The 16,515-nt window shown below is 36.1% G+C and overlaps 1 long non-coding RNA gene across 1 annotated transcript; it reads right to left on the bottom strand.

Annotated features, from left to right (window-relative positions):
• Window positions 1–3,012: 3,012 nt before the first annotated feature.
• Window positions 3,013–15,018, bottom strand: LOC133849419 (uncharacterized). The gene is made up of 4 exons (XR_009895375.1): window positions 14,862–15,018; window positions 14,610–14,803; window positions 3,180–3,288; window positions 3,013–3,125 (listed from the first exon to the last, which is right to left on the bottom strand). It is a non-coding gene; the product is annotated as an uncharacterized LOC133849419 (long non-coding RNA).
• Window positions 15,019–16,515: the final 1,497 nt, after the last annotated feature.

Below are 16,515 nucleotides of genomic sequence, written 5' to 3'. Positions count from 1 at the left end.
TCTAGGATCGTTTGTACACAATAAAAATAGTCGAATACTTTTGTTTTCGTTTTGAAAATTTGACGCAAACTAATTTAAGACATTGTGTATATGATATTTTGTGTAGAAATTCAAAATTTAAATTTATGTAAAGAGAATTTACAATTAGTAAAGCTCAGGTAAGTCCTAGAAGGCTGCAATTTTTACATTTAACATTTGAATCAGAGTTTTCACTTTGAAGCAGTTTAGCAGATATAGAAGATATGGCTACAAACAATAAAGTTTTTCCTTAAAATTGCAAACTCAGAGTTTGCTTTAAAAGTATAAGAAAACAAGGAAGAAAGCTACAATCGAGTGTGCTCAACTGTGAGATACTCGCTACCCATTTTGAATACGAGCAAATAATAATATACCGCATTGATATAGTACTACATTCAAAATATACTATAAAGTACAAAATGTGCTAGCTTTTCGCTATACAAAAGTATTTCTTAAATTACTTCAAAAATGTTTATCTAATCGTTCCGAATTATAGTTATTATTAATGTTCAACATTTGAATTATTACATATTTTCACACAACAAAATGTAAAATCCTTTAAATTGATCTTAACATTTTCTAAACTCAAAAATGTTCCTTAAAAGCAAATTTTCTAGTTTTGTAGTTCAACTTTCAAACGAAATTAACTTTAATTTTGAGTTGTGCTTATTAATGTGACCAGCAAAATTCTGTCATCTAATTAAACTAGCAAAATAATTTCAACTATTTAGTAGTCATTCAATTTATTGACTCTAGATCTAACAGCAAACAAACGGCAGTATTGAGATAATAAAATGGAGAGAAAAAGAGTTATACCCAATGCGAAAACTGTGTAGGTTCTCTAGACCTGCAGATTGTGCACTGTGAATGGGAATGAATGGGAAAAAGTTGGTTGAATGCGCGACAGGCTATTTGGCGAGTGGCAAGTGGCAAGAGGGGAGAGGGTGGAGAGAGGGGGGGCGACTTCATCATAGTTGCAAAACGGTTGCCGTAGCTTTTTGGCTGCGGCAACGTCTATATGTCAAATTAATTGATGACCAATTTGCGTTTTCAATTAAAAGCAGCGCGCACTTTTTGCCCAGATACGATTTCATTTTTGTGTCGCGCCACACGCCCCCTTTTTCTGTTTTTTTTTGTTGTCCGCCCACTTTTTTTCTATTTTTGTACTGTGTGTTTTTGTCTCGATGTTGTTGTTGTTATTGTTTTTTTTTCGGGTATTGCTTTTGGGTTGTTGTTGTTGTTGTGAGTTGTCGCTGTTGCCATTGGAGTTGCAGTTGTTGTTGTTGTTGCTGTCGCCATCGTTTTCAGCACGGAAATTGCCCCTTTTTGGGCAAAAGCGATGAAGTGCAGCCGCAGACGTTGTCCATCGCTCTTCTCTCTCTCTCACTCTCTCTCACTCTCGGCTTGGAGTTCCATTGAATTGCGTTATAATGCACAGAAAGCTTTCTGTGCCTTGCCCAAACTGCGATCCGTTGACGCTTTTCCTCTACGTCGCCGTTGAATGTGTTTCTGATTCAGATTCGGATTCCGATTCCAAATTGCGATTGCTGCATATATCCATCCATATGTGTGTGTGTGGGCGGCTGGGCCACGCCCTCCGTCCAGTCCCGTTCCATCCCGATGAGCGCGCTCAATGGCCAAAGCTTAACAGCGTTTCTTTAATTAAGTTGCACAATTTGTAGCCAGTTGTCAGGCATAATAGACTTTTCGCGGCCACTTTTCCAACCAGACGAACGACGAGCGACGAGCGACACAACTTCCATGACAGTTCGATACAAAAACGAATACAAATTCGAATTCGAATTCGATTTCGAATGTGACTCTATTAACTCTAACAAGCACTCACAGCTTTTGCACCTCGAAATTAATCAGTTATGCAAGTGTAACGCCTTTGAAATCTTCCCTCACGTTTTAAGTGAAAATTTACTTTAAATAAAAATTATTCTACTCACCTTTGTCGCTGATATTTCGCTTCACTCTCCATTAATGAGCTCTGCAACACTTCCTCAACATTATTTCACTTTACTTTGTTAATCGAATTGTTGCTTTTTGATTCCAATGATGTAATTTATTCCGCTTCCATTGTGAAAAGTTATTCTAATTGATTCTTTTACACTTTGTGTCCAGTATTATTACATTTCAATCCTTTTCGTATTTCCATTCCATATTTGTATTGTTTTCAGTGTTTTTATCAGATCACATATTTTATTTCTCCAGCTAATAAACTTGAGGCATCCGATTTTTTTATTGCTTTCCTTATATTTTCCTTATCGTTCTATAATTAGTTTTTGCTATTTAAATCTGTAAAAGCATAGAGAAATATCTGAAGTAAAAAAAAAATACAATATTATAGATTGTTTTACCATTTTTCTCAATTTTTAAACCTTATCCGATATTCGTATTGTTTTGCTTTCATTCTGCTTATCATTATCTGGCTTAGTTTTTGCTCTGTAAATCTGTAGAAACAAAGGGAAATGTCACAAATTAAAGAAAGAAACAGTATTAACTCCAACTTGATTCATTTATCATTTTTATACCTTATGCAAATAGCATTTTAATTCCATTTTTTTATTTCAGTTTTTCTCGCACTTTTTTTTGATGTTTAAATCGGGAAGAATTTAAAAAAAAATGCATTAAATAAAAAAAATATAATTATGTAATTATTAATATGTAATTTTTTTACCATTTCCATCGCTAAACTTTTCATTTCTGATATTTAAATTGCATTCCTTGAATTTTGCTGATCTTAGTGCTCTTGATTAGTTTTTCACTCTTTTAAGCTATAAAAACATTGAGAAAAGTCTTAAATAAAACAAATTACAATATTAACTTGATTTTTTTACCATTTTTTTTACATTTTGAAACCGTAGGACCAAAGCCATTTAATTCCGTTATTTTTATTGTTTTTCTTACATTTTTTGCTATTTACATCTGTAAAATATTAGAAATATGCATTAAATAAACAAATTGCAAAAATTATTTCCATTATTTTACCATTTCTATCTTCAAAGAAAATAGTCTGGCACATTTCCTTTTGTTATTTCAATCTTTTTTTTTTGCAGTTTATAGCTTCTTTAATAAATTTGCCACATAAAAATCTGCAAAAACTAAAAAATATTTTAGTTAATCATGCTTTATAAAATATTATTCCATTCCTTTACCATTTTCATCTCTAAAGAAAAGGGACTTCAACCATTTCATTTTGATATTTCAATTGTTTTCTTTACAGTTTTCCTTTTCGCTTTTTCGATTAATTTGCCGTATGAAATTCTGCAAAATTAAGAGATATTTTAGTTAATCATGCTTTTTATAAAATGTTATATTTATAAGCTATAAAGACCACCTACGACTTTTCATTAAAGGGACAAATGTTAATTCCAAGACTGCAAAATATAGTATGTTAAAATACGAATATCTATTCAAAAGATACTCGACTTTTAGCTTCCTCAAATATCGATTCAATTCATGAAAAATACTTTTATAGATATATGTATGTATGTATTTAGGCAGCCTAAGCATAACCTCAGTTTGAATAAAACCAATCGAAATATGCATAAATTCAACTAAAGTCAATTGCCAAAGCTAGGCGAAGGCCAAAACTAAAGATTAGGAAAGAAAAATGAATATAAAAAGGGTAATAAAGGTGGTCAACTGGCAAAATGAAACGAGAAATTGGGATTAAAGCAATTCGATGTGAAAAATTATTGACGATTCGATGAAGGACAAGATGAAGGAGAAGGAGAAGAAGAAGAACAAAAAAGGACCTGCGTCATCTTCATTAGGCGGCAGGCAACCTGACGACGCGACGCGACTTCAACAGAGAGACAAACGAGGGGAGGAAGACGAGTTCAAGTGACAGCGATGAAGGGTGTCAATGTGTGTGTGTTGGTGTGCAGTACTAATGCTGTTAGGTAGCAAGTGTATGGGCATGTTAAGGACATCGCCAAATGAAGTGACAAGCAACTTAACGCATTTAAATTAATTAAAAATGTGCTTAAGATGTTTTCGACTTGCGACGATGCGACGACGACGACGAAGATGGCAACAAAAGGCATTCTTAGACGGCCTTTCTGCCTTCTGTCCCTGACAACGGTTGAAACTCAACAACAACAACAGCAACAGCAACAACAAGAAGAACAAGAGAAGATGCTTCGCCTTGCAGCTGGCAGCTGTAATTAGACAATTCACTCGCCATTCGCCGATCTCTCTCCCTCCCTCTCTCTCTCTCTCGCCCACTCTTTATTTCCCGCTCGTTGTTTTGGGTTTTAGTTTAGACGAAAGAAATTGCCAAACCGTTAATGATCAACTGCAATATACCCTGCAAACTTATATTAAATGTTGACAAGCTTAAGCTGAGCTTGTTGCAATTGCATTTGCTAACTTAAACTATAGTTTGCTTGACTAACTTTCGGTGAAAATACATTTTTTCTTTTTATAATTTAAAAGTAAATCAAAAAACGCTTTTAGAAGTCAAAAACGGGCTGCAGCTGTCGCGTTTTGATAGCTTTCCTTGAACATTTGGTATATTATGTACTCAATAGTATATTTTGAAACAAGTCGTATGCTATATGGTATATTTTAGTATTTTTGGTATATTAATTCGGTTTATTTAAACCACAGCTTAGAACGTTGCTTCAAAATTTGGTATATTATGCATTCCTTAGTATATTTTGAATGCAGTAGTATACCGAATGGTATATTATCTATATTTCTGGTATAATAATTCGGTATATTTTAAGCATAATACCAGTTTTTACATTGTTTTGGCATATTGTATACTATTTAGTATATTTAGAAAACAGCATATGGTATATTTTAGTATTTTTTGGTATATTGATTTGACATACTGTATACTTTTTAGTATATTTTAAAAATAGTAGTATACTGTATGGTGTATTTTAGTATTTTTGGTATATTGATTTCACATATTTTAAGTATACCGTCAGCTTGTGCGCTGTTTTGGTATTTTTGGTATATTAATTTGCTATATTTTAACTATAACACCATATTTCCATTGTTTGTAAGTAACGAGTATCTCACAGTCGAGCACTCTCACTTGTTTTTTTTAATTTTTTTTTGGTTTTTCTAGTATTTTTTTTTGTTGACGGCACAGATTGAAGCCGCGCCGCATTGGCGGTAAAGTTTGCAACAGCGTCAGGGAACTTTGTCCTGGGGAACTTCTACCGTTGTCACTTGAGCAAGCGAGACAAGCAGCTGCAGATGTGTGTGGGGGAGAGCGAGAAAGAGAGAGAGAGAGAGCGAGTGCAAAAGTGTTTTAGCCTTGCGTTTGCCTTCTTGGCGCATCGACTTTTAAGTAGTTTGGGGCGTGGGGAGGGGGCGTGGCAGGCTGGCAGGCAGGCTGTGAGGCAATGAGGCAGCTGGTGGGATTGCAGCTAAAAGTCGCTCACTCGTAGGCGTTAATGAAAATGCTTGTAATTAGTTTTGTTTGTTGGCAACGTTGGCAGCGATGCAGCGGAAACGGAAGTGCGCCAAATAATGCCAACTTGCGCTTTTGCATGCATCGAACTAATTGATTTGCCGGTGCTACAAAGCTTCCCCCTCTCTCACTCCCTCTCTCTCCCATTTGAGTGCTCTTTCTCCCACTCTTTGAGTGCTTCCGACGTAATGAATTTACTTCAAATGCACTCATCGCTGCTGCTGCTGCTGCTGCAGTGAAACAATGAATGAAGGCTTAGCATTTTCCAGGCAACAGATCAACTTGGCCGACGCTTTAAGTTCCGCTTATAATCGATAATATATTCAAGACTTCCGCAGGAAATATTAAACGGTTGTTAACCTCACAACAAAACCGATTTCAATTTCGATTTGCATTTCTCAAAATATTGCTGCCAAATCGTTTAATTTTACTTTAGTTTTAAATTGCTTAATATTTGTATTTAATTTTTAGAGATTTACAACTTTTTTTAATACATGAATGTATTTGTTTGAAAACATTAATTTTGTACCGAATTATTTTATTTCTTTTTTTAATGATCATCATCATCATTTTATCATTTTCTAAACATTACAACTTTTTGTTTTATTTTTCTAATTCTTCTTTGTTCGCCACTAAAACGTTTCTGTTAATTTGTACTTCGCTTTGTTATAGCATTCTTAAATATAATTCCATAATGCAATGTTCTCTGTCGTTCCTTTGCTTTGCTAGTTTCGTTTTTTCTCTCTCTTCGTCATCACTTTTGAACATTCTTCTGTATATTTCACTATCTGCTTGATTGTTCTTATCGAGCTTCGTTCTAAACTTCTCGCATTATTCCATTTTTTCCTTATTTTATTTTTTTACTTTTCTAACGGTTTTTCATCTCATTCGATTGATTTTGAAGTATTTATCTTTTGATATAACTTTAATTTGTTGTATTATGCTTCTTTTCTTTCTTCTTTCTTCTCTACATTTCTACACTTTTCCTTTTAAACCTTATTCTTAAACTAACGCATTATTTTATTCTATTGGTTTTCTGTTATATGTTTGCTTGTTTCTGCTGCATTTTTCATTTGATATAACCTTAATTAGTTGTATTATACTTCTTTTCATTCTGTATCTTTACACTTTTTAACCACTTTCATGTTCGAGTCTTATTCTTAAACTATTCTATTGGTTTTCTGCAAAATTTTGCTTGTTTTAACTTTACATTATTCTGTTATTGTTAGCAGCTTTCTTTTTGCCAATTTCCCCTTTCTCCCTTCATTCTTAAATGTTGCACTTGCTTCGCTTTCAACTTTCAACTGCATTGAGTTTTGTTTAGCAAAGCTTCCTCATGATTTTTCTGAGGTGTCCACCAGGTGGCGTCTTTTCACTTTCGAATGCTGCACGTTGCAAAGCAGCTTAATTGCCCCAAATTTAATTTCCGCTTTAAGTTTGCCACACACACACACTCCAACACACACACACACACACACACATACAAGCAAACACACGCACGTAGTAGGCATAAATATGCAACAGCAACAACGGGAACGAAAACAAAGACTGCAAAATGAGAGAGAGAGAGAGAGAGAGAGAAAAGCAGCGAAGAAGAAGAATGCGGTGGGTCAGGGAGATGTTCTCTGTGTGTCGTTGGTGTTGCTGTTGGGTCTGGGTCACTCTCTCTTGGCTGGCAGGCATGAAGCAGGCCGCAGGAACAGGAACAATTCATCATCTATATGACAAGCAGTCGAAAGCAATCGTTTTGTCATCTTCTTCTCTGTTGCTAAATTGAATATGCCCAACCAACCAGCCAAGCAGCCACCCAACTCCAGAGAGAGAGAGAGAGAGAGAGAGAGAGAGAGAGAGAGGAGAGAGAGGGATGCATAGAGACATTTCGAATGAAATGAATGAATGAGCACACATAGACATGTGTGTGTGTGTGTGTGTGTGTGTCTCTTCACATATGCATATCTGTCGCCGCATTCCAAAATAACACAAAGCATCGAAGGAGGAGGGGGCGTGGCAAGGAGAGGAGGGGAGGGGAGAAGGCGACTCTCGCATAGTCGCACGTTCGCAGGAAGGAAGCTTTACAGACTGATAGATGCTCAGAGATGTGCACAGCGTATGTCAGCGATAGAGAAAGAGAGAGAAGAGCCACAACACACACACACACATACACTCTAACACACACACACACACACACACACACTTGCTCACAGCAGACACGCATACAAAGTAGGCAAACGAGTTGACTTTAAAAAGCCTTTTTCGACTCAGGCCTATTCACCATCTCCCTCTCTCTCTCGCTCTCTCTTCCCCATCTCGCTCGCTCGACTGCGACAATAGATCATCAAATTCATTACATTACATTTCATATGTCTCATTTGTACATGCGTCGAATCGAGTCAGCGTCAGAGTCAGCGTCAGAGTCAATGACGAGGTCGTCTGTGCGTGACCATTGCATTCATCAAAATAAGCCAAATTCAAGCAGCAATAATTTAGTCGCATACACACACACACACTCGCACTTTGGCTTTCTTTTGTGGTAACTGATGCTTCATCATCAACAGCAGCAACAACAACAACAGCAACCAAACTCCCCACAACCGACAAAAGTTCAGCACTTCGTTCAATATAAAGACCTTTTGGTCGACTGGCTCAGACGTGCGCTTGGCTTTATCAGCAACAGCCCATAGACTGCCCCCTCGCCCCGCCCCTGCCTCCCTCCCTTCTCACCCTCTCATTCCCTCGCTCCCCTTACTTGCCACACTTGACCAGGGCCACAAATTTGCCTGGCGAATTTACCGCGCTGTCTAGACAAAGTGTTTCAAATGTGTGTGTAGAAGCGTTCTAAACTCTTTCTCTTTCTCTCTCACTCTCTCTCTCTCTCTCCCTTCCTCTCTTTCTTTCTCTGACAATAAGTCCCTTAAAAAATATATATGCATATATTTGATATAATTGTGTTTACGCAAATAAATCACATTTAAATGGCGAATTAAGCCTGAGAACAAAACCATGTGGAATATGCGTGAACCAAAAGTGTTTGATGCACTTGCAGATACCCTGTATAAGCACAAGACTATAATATAGTAGGGACTTGCACAAATCCTGTGTAAGCAGTGTACAACTTTATTCTGTATTTTTAGAACTCATCAAGCTAAATGAACTAAAAAAAAATGTATAAATAAAATCAAACAAAATCTACAAATATTTTAACAATAGAAATAAAAGTTGTGGCAGCCTCTTGTTTGCCTTTAAAACCAGTGGGAAGTCATCCGTTAGCCATTTTCAACAATAGTGCGGTAATTTCGATAAGATATACTATATTAATATACCGAAAAATACTGAAATATACCGATAAAAATATCATACGCTGGCTATGTTCAATAAAATCAAAACAGTGCGTTAAATCATACTAAATTAATGTCAAAAATACTGAAATACACAACAAAAGCGGTATTAAAGTATATTGAAAATATACCAGAGTACAAAATATACCAGATTGTCAGCAATACAATGAAGACCCGACAGCCGCAGCCGTTTTTGGAGCATGAACAATTTCTAAGACTTTTATTACGGTATTATCGTTAAGAAAAATTAAATTAATATACCGAAAAAATACTGAAATGCCCCTAAACCTATATATTGGTATTCTGGTTTATTCAAAATATACCATAGACTAGAGAATATACCAGATTTTCAGCAACGCAATTAAGCAGCGTCGGCGGCAAACTTTTTTTCTGCATTGATGAACAACTTTTTATCACAAATCATAAATAATAATTGATACATGTTTAATTTTAAAGAAAGATGCGATAAAGCAGCCTTGAAGAGTTTTTATATAAACTTCACACTGTTTTGAGGTTGCCCAAACTAATAGCAAAAACAAAACAAGTTTAAAAACAAGTTAAAAAAATACAAAAAAAAAATTTGACAATTCAAAAAATATCAAAGATTTTAATATAGTAATCAAATCTGAGTGCATTCCACTTCAGAAAGAAATGTTAGCAACCTGGAATCAAAACAATTAAATAGGATTTGCGTATAAATAGACGAACTTAATCAACCTATTTTATGTATATGCATAAATTAAAATTCCAATTTGTAATAAAATTAAATATTAATGATAAATAAATTGCATTCTTTTTAGAATTTTCATTGGAAGTACACCATAATAATAAAAGGAAATTAAAGACGAACTGCTTAATTTGTATATAAAATAAAATACACAACAAGTTTCCGATAGTTAAATGAAACAAGCCAAAGCATGAATAAGAAAAGAGTAGCAGAGCATTAAGTAACTTTGCTAGTATGGCATTACGACTTTGATTAATTGATGGCCATAACTAAGATTTAGTATTTTGCAGCATACATTAAAATGCAAAGCCAAAGCCAAAGGATTTCCTAAATGAGTATTCATTGGAAATTGGGCTTTAAAATCATTGTCATTAGTCACACAGCTGTCAAGCGTGCTGCACTCACAACACAGCATTGAATCACTTGCCACTCTGGTCACACTTAAGCACTCTGGTCACACTGGTGCAACACACACACACACACACACAAGCCTGGGACTTGCCCGAGAGCATCATCAATAATAATTTGCGGGACTAAACAAATGCCTAAAAAGCAGATAAGCTCAAGGATTAAATAATCGACTCGAGCATTTCGTGCGTTGCCTGCAGGTGAAATGAATTAGCTGAAAAGAAACGCAATCCAAAACCACCCCAAAGAATATGAAGGAAACAAAAAAACCCGTTCCCTTTATTCCTTTTCGAGGGCGTGACGCTGCCAAGTGGGAGGTTGGAGGGTGAAATTATGAAAATTCCAACCACCTGCAGCTGCAAATCGCAAAGTCCGACAATGGAGCAAATTATGCGCGAAAAGTGCCAGACCAGACCAGACATGTTGTTGTTCTTCTTGGCTGGACGGAGGTCCTCTTCCAGCAGAGGCCATAAAAAATGGGGAAAAGAAACAAAAGCGTACGCAGAAGAAGGACTCAGGACGCAGGACGCAGGACTCAGGACGAACTTTTGCCAATACGGCTCAACGGATAAATTATGCCGACGCACTCGAGTGCTTATTGTGACTGCTGCTGCTGCTGCTGTTCCTCCTGTTGTTGGTGTCCTTGCCCTTGGCCAGGACGAACGCTATCGAGTGCCTGCCTCTTTACTTCCGTCTGCTGCTTTTTTTTATTCACCTCCCCCCCGTCGCCCGTCAATACAAGTTGGCCGCCGTTTTGTTTGCCATATTCAAAGTCATAAATCATAAAACTGCTCGAGGATATTTTATCATAATCACATCAGGAAGCGAAGCGTCCTTCACTCCACAGAGGGAGGATGAAGGATGAAGCGACTCGATTTCGATTTTGCTCAATAGAAAAATGACATTATCCATATTTTTGGCGTTAAGTGTTTGGCTCTTGTTGCCCTCAGTTGCTGTTGTTGTTGTAGCTTTTAATTTGTGTTCGCCTTCGTTTTGCTTTCTGCATTTGACAAGTGACTTTGTTATGTGCTTTCGCTCCCCCCCTTCATGCCTGCATAATTTAAGCGACTTGCACATGCTTTCACACACACACTCTCACTACTGCCTGCCAAATTGCATATGAAAGTCAATAAATAATATTTCGCATAAGCATTTGGCAGACACCATCACAACAACTGAGCAAATCACTCGACCCGAGCTCATTAAGCATTCAGACAGGCGTTTTTAATATATACATATACATACATATATGTACATATATTTGTACATATATGAAATGCGTGGCTGCCACGCCCACATGAGGCAAGAGACACGCCTACTGTCAGCTTTTAGCACTGAAATAGAGCCTGGAGTTTCTTTGAGTGCTTTTAGGAATTTGCAAACGAAAAGAAAAAAATCATTGCATACTTTTCAGCACTGTCTCTTCTTCCTCTTCTTCTTCTTTGGCGTCGATGAGAAGTTGTTTTGGAGGCAAGCGAGGCACGATTTATGACACCCAATAAGCAGTTAAATGTAGTTTTCAAGTGCTAGTTTGTTATGCATAAACGAAGGAATTAAAACAAGATGCACAGCATGGGAGAATTGATGGAATTCAACTCAAGTTTCGACTGCTAGAGACCCTTTCTTTGGTGTCAACATAATTATAAGTTATACAAATATATTATAAAAAGAATTTGACATAAGAAACGAGTTAAAAGCGCCTAAAGAGCATCGAAAGAATTGCTAATAAATAAATAACATTGTCAACAATAGATACAATTGACGAAATCAGTTCAAGCTTCGACTGCTAGAGACCCTTTCTTTGGTGTCAACATAATTATGAGTTATACATACATACATATACATACTATATGTATATTATAAAAAGAATTTGACATTAGAAATGAGTTAAAAGCGCCAAAAGAGCATCGAAAGAATTGCTAATAAATAAATTGACGAAATCAGTTCAAGTTTCGACTGCTAGAGACCCTTTCATTAGTGTCAAGATAATTATAAATTATACATTTGTATACATATATTATACGAAAAGAATTTGACGTAATAAGAAACCAGTGAAAAGGAACTGAAGAACAACGAAATAATTACAAAAAGGTGAATAGCATTGCAGGCAAAAGATATTGTTGCAATTCAACTCTTGTTCTGACTGCAGGAGACGCTTTTAGTAGTATCAATAAAATTATCAATTATACATATCAATTATAAAATGAATTAGACAAAATTAGAAACGAGTTAAAAGCGCCTAAAGAGCAACGAAAGAAATGCTAATAAATAAATATATAAATAACATTGTCAACAAAAGATACAATGGACGGAAATCAATTCAAGATTCGACTGTTAGAGACCCTTTCATTAGTGTGAAGATAATTATAAAAAATATACAAATATATTATACAAAGAATTAAACAACATTAGAAAGGAGTTAATAGCAGCTAAAGAACAATGAACTACTTCGAATAAATAAAAAAACATTGCAAAAAAGAGATACAAATGTTAAAACTAAGCTTTGGCTTCGAAAGCTAAAGACCCTTTCGAATTTTTAGATGAATACAAAGTATCTAACGAAAAAATAATAATTATGATACAAGCGAAATAAGAGCAATAATTGTTAAAGTTCAATTAAGATAAATCAATAAGTTTTTGAATGTATGCTTAAACAATTGTAAATTAAGAGAAGACATTAAAGTTACGACCGTAAAAAATTACAGACAAAAAAAAAGGTATTTTAGAATTTCGCAATATTAATAAATACAAAAGTTGTAGGACAAATTAGAAATAAGTTGTTTGACAACCAGATACATAAATGTGTAAAAATAGACTTCAATTAATAAATTTCGAATCTCTTATTTAATTTCTGAGTAAATTAAAAACTCGAATGTGATAACAACTTGTAGTTACCAAATAAATTTTTAAAAGAAAAAATATGTTCAATAGCTAAATGAATTTGTAGATATTCTTCATTGCAATAGTGATTGAACAATTATAATTAAAATTTGAATGAGATCATAGCATGCAAGATGCAAAGAGACAAGCTTACTCATTACATTAGGCAACAAAGGTAAGCACATATCAGAGTTCCGATAGAAATCTATGTTGAGAGAAGTCAAACTAGAGAATACCGGAAATTTCCATTATAATTACCACAAGGCAATGTTGGTAAGAGAAGATGAATAGAAAAAAAAGGGGGCAGCAAAAAAAAGGGATATGCCATTGACAACACATCCTGTTAAGCAGTGCAATGCCATTACAATGGGTCATGCAAAAATTGACAAAAGGCTAAACCGCATCCTGGCAGCCACATCGAAAGAAAGACAGAGATAGAAAGAGAGAGAGAGGGGGAGAGAGGTGAAGCAATTGCTGCTAATGCTCTCGTTGCCAACATATGTTTTGGCCAAATGTTGTCATAAATTTGAAGTCACCCAGCGACGAGGACAACAAGGACAAGCAAAAGGACCGATGAGAGGATGAGCTGACGATGCTGCAGACAAAGTGCAAAGAAACAATGTGCAGTGCCAAACATCAGCAGCAGCAACAAAGGAAATGAGTGCGGTTGTCGTCTGGCAGCAGGACGAAAACGAAAACGAGAACGAGAACGAGAACAAGGACTACGAGGCTAAGGCTCAAGCTCATTCATGGAGCAGACAGAGCCTGGCAAAAAGTTGGCAAATGATCTGGCAGAAATCAGGGCCGCTTAAGTCCAGTGCAACCCCCTCTCTCTATCTCTCTGTCTGTCTGTCCAACCCTGCCCGCTGTCCAGCCCTGGTTGGCTTCAACTAAAGCCCTGAACTGGGCATCATGCAAAGCGATTAGAGTCGGAGACTCGACACACAGCAGACGGGAGCAATCAGGCAAAGTGCCTGCTGCCTGTTGTCCACTGTGTTGGTCACGTTGCACCTGCCACAAAGAGCGAGGGAGCGAAAGAGAGAGGGAGATAGTGTGCGAGAGAGAGATAGAGAGGGAGGTAGAGAGAACAAACGCACACACAGGCAGCTAAAATAATTGCATAATTTGCATATTATTTTCTGCTAAACATGCAAAAAGCGCCGCGGCAACAACCTGTGTGTGTGTGGCGCATTGGGAATGCATGTTGCACACACACACACACACACACACACACACACACACACACACATACATTAAGTGCAAAGTGTAAATAAGCAACTCAGCATAAATCGTGATTACAACATTTTGTGTATGTGCGGATATTTGCGGACTTGCTTTTGTGGTTTTAATTTAATTAATATTTTTTTTTTACACTCTCTCTCTCTTTCTCTGGGTGTCTCCTTATTGCTGTCTTGCCTTTGAGCACCTAAAAGGGTTCGAAACGGGGCGTGGCAAGTGCGTAGCACTTTTGTCAATTAGTCGCAAGCGTTTTCAATGGCGTTGCTAATGAGCTGATAATTGAAATGTACACACGCAAATTTGCCAGACAAACACACACACAGCATATTATGATTATGAGTGCATTCACACTTCATTCACAAACAACAACATCGTCATCATCATCATCATCGTCGTCACAAAACATTCATCAAATTGCCAAAAGGAAATTCGAATTTAAATTGATTGCACTCCATTCTCTTCTCTAATTGGAACAAGTGCCGCATTCTCAAAGACTCGACTCGACTTGTTAGTTTAACAATGTAAACATTAGTTAAATAATATTGATTATTAAAGCGTTGCTCACCCTTTTTTTCATTAGTTGAAGCTTGGCAATATGTAAATCTGCTTCCAAATGTCGTACAAGAATCCAATTGAATGTTGAAAATTCATATTGTTTTGTTCACTTTTAAGGCTTGCTTGTTCATTCACTTGCATAGTTTAAATTGTTCGTTATTAAGCATGAAATTGTATTCCAGTTTTGAATGTATCATCATTTTTCTGTAAGCAAAGGACATTGATTAGCTTGGTCATACTTCAATTTTAAGGGTCATAATACTTTAGCAGCTGAATGCTTATTATAAACCATTTCGAATAAGCATAGAATAAGCTTTCTTGTTGGTCAACTCTTTTTTGAGGCACAGTTTGTTTCACATTTTAAGCATTCTAATTTGAGTTGCATCGTTGAAACAATTTCAGCTTTTCCAGTTTAATAAAATTCCTCTACTGAAAAATACAAATTAGTAAAAATAAGTGTTCAGTATCTGAAATTCTTTATATTTATGGCTAAACCTTACTTGTGATGCTTCAAAATCCCAGCATTGTAAACTTTACGTCAGTTCCACATTACTTTTGACGCTTATAAGAATCAATTGAATTGTTGTTTACAATTCATTTTATCCCAAGCGCCTTATTAAATTTTCCAATTGTTCTGTTTACTTCGCTTTGTGGCATAATTAATTGTTAATACAGCTCTTAAGCTTTCAATAATCCATCGACGCTTATAAGAATCAATTTACTTCTTGTTTTGTAATTATCCAATTCGATTATTGTCCACAAACGAAAACAGTTAATTGGGCTTAGCCATTCTCTAATTGAATGTTAGTTGACCAAGATAAATATTTGTTATAATTAATGGTATTATTCTATTGCTCACCATTATTTGTTGTATAATACATTAAATGTTATTGCACTTCTTGGTTTTCCATAGCACTTGCACTTTCTTGAGCCGGCTCTCTGTCGCTATCTCACTCTAACAACAGACTTTGCTATCACTTGCTCCAAAATTGTGCTGTTGTGACGTCATACTTGCAATTTTCTACGCCTGCTTCTTCTTACATGCAACATTTTGGCGCTTCTCTGCGCAAATTTCTAAGCGCTCCTGTGGTCCGAAAAACTCTGCCAGCAATGTTACCAATGCTAAAGTGTTTTTTTATATGCATTTACAGTTACTCACCTTTACAACAACAAAATAAGATGCGCACACATTTACTATAATTAGTCCACAATTCAATAATTTAATTGTTGAATTTGCATTTTTTCGACGAAACGGCGACGCGGCACAGCTGTTGATCGCAAACATATCGATATATCGATATTACACGTATTGCGATTAACACACAAGTGCTGCCCATAAATATGCAGGAAACCACAATTTAGCAAAATATATAAATATAAATGAAAAAAAGAAGAACAAATAAATGCATTAAATAACTTTACTTTCAAAGGCATGTCATTTGGTCATTCGAAGTATGTTTGAATATATTTATCGATGCTAATCGATCGCGGCATCGATGCCACTCAACCAATTATGTCCAGCATTGCCCAACACTGCAAAACTGCAGTGGCAGTTAAAAAGATTTTTTTTTTTGATGTGTGTTAGTTTTCGCAATAAACGCGCGCGTGTGTAAAATGAACTGCTGATTGCTGATTAGTAGTGCATGTAGGTATATATACTTTGTATGTGCATATCTATAAATCAGGGCACGATTTTGCGACTAAGCTAATGCGTACATTGCATATTTGCACCCAAAAACGCTGAACGCTATGTACGTTACATACATACATACGTATGCATGTATATGTGTATGTAGGTATGTATGAAATGTGTTTGCTTTTGGGAAGTTGGCATTTTGTTGCATTTTATTGGGTCTTCATTGGCGGTGGCGTTCGGCGGTGGTGGGCAACAATGCGGTTATGTAATATAGTGCAAA

Source organism: Drosophila sulfurigaster, chromosome X (assembly GCF_023558435.1).
Source record: "Drosophila sulfurigaster albostrigata strain 15112-1811.04 chromosome X, ASM2355843v2, whole genome shotgun sequence".
NCBI classification, from domain to species: domain Eukaryota; kingdom Metazoa; phylum Arthropoda; class Insecta; order Diptera; family Drosophilidae; genus Drosophila; species Drosophila sulfurigaster.
The sequence above is the reverse complement of the archived record's forward strand: the minus strand, read 5'-3'. Positions and strand labels throughout refer to the sequence as shown.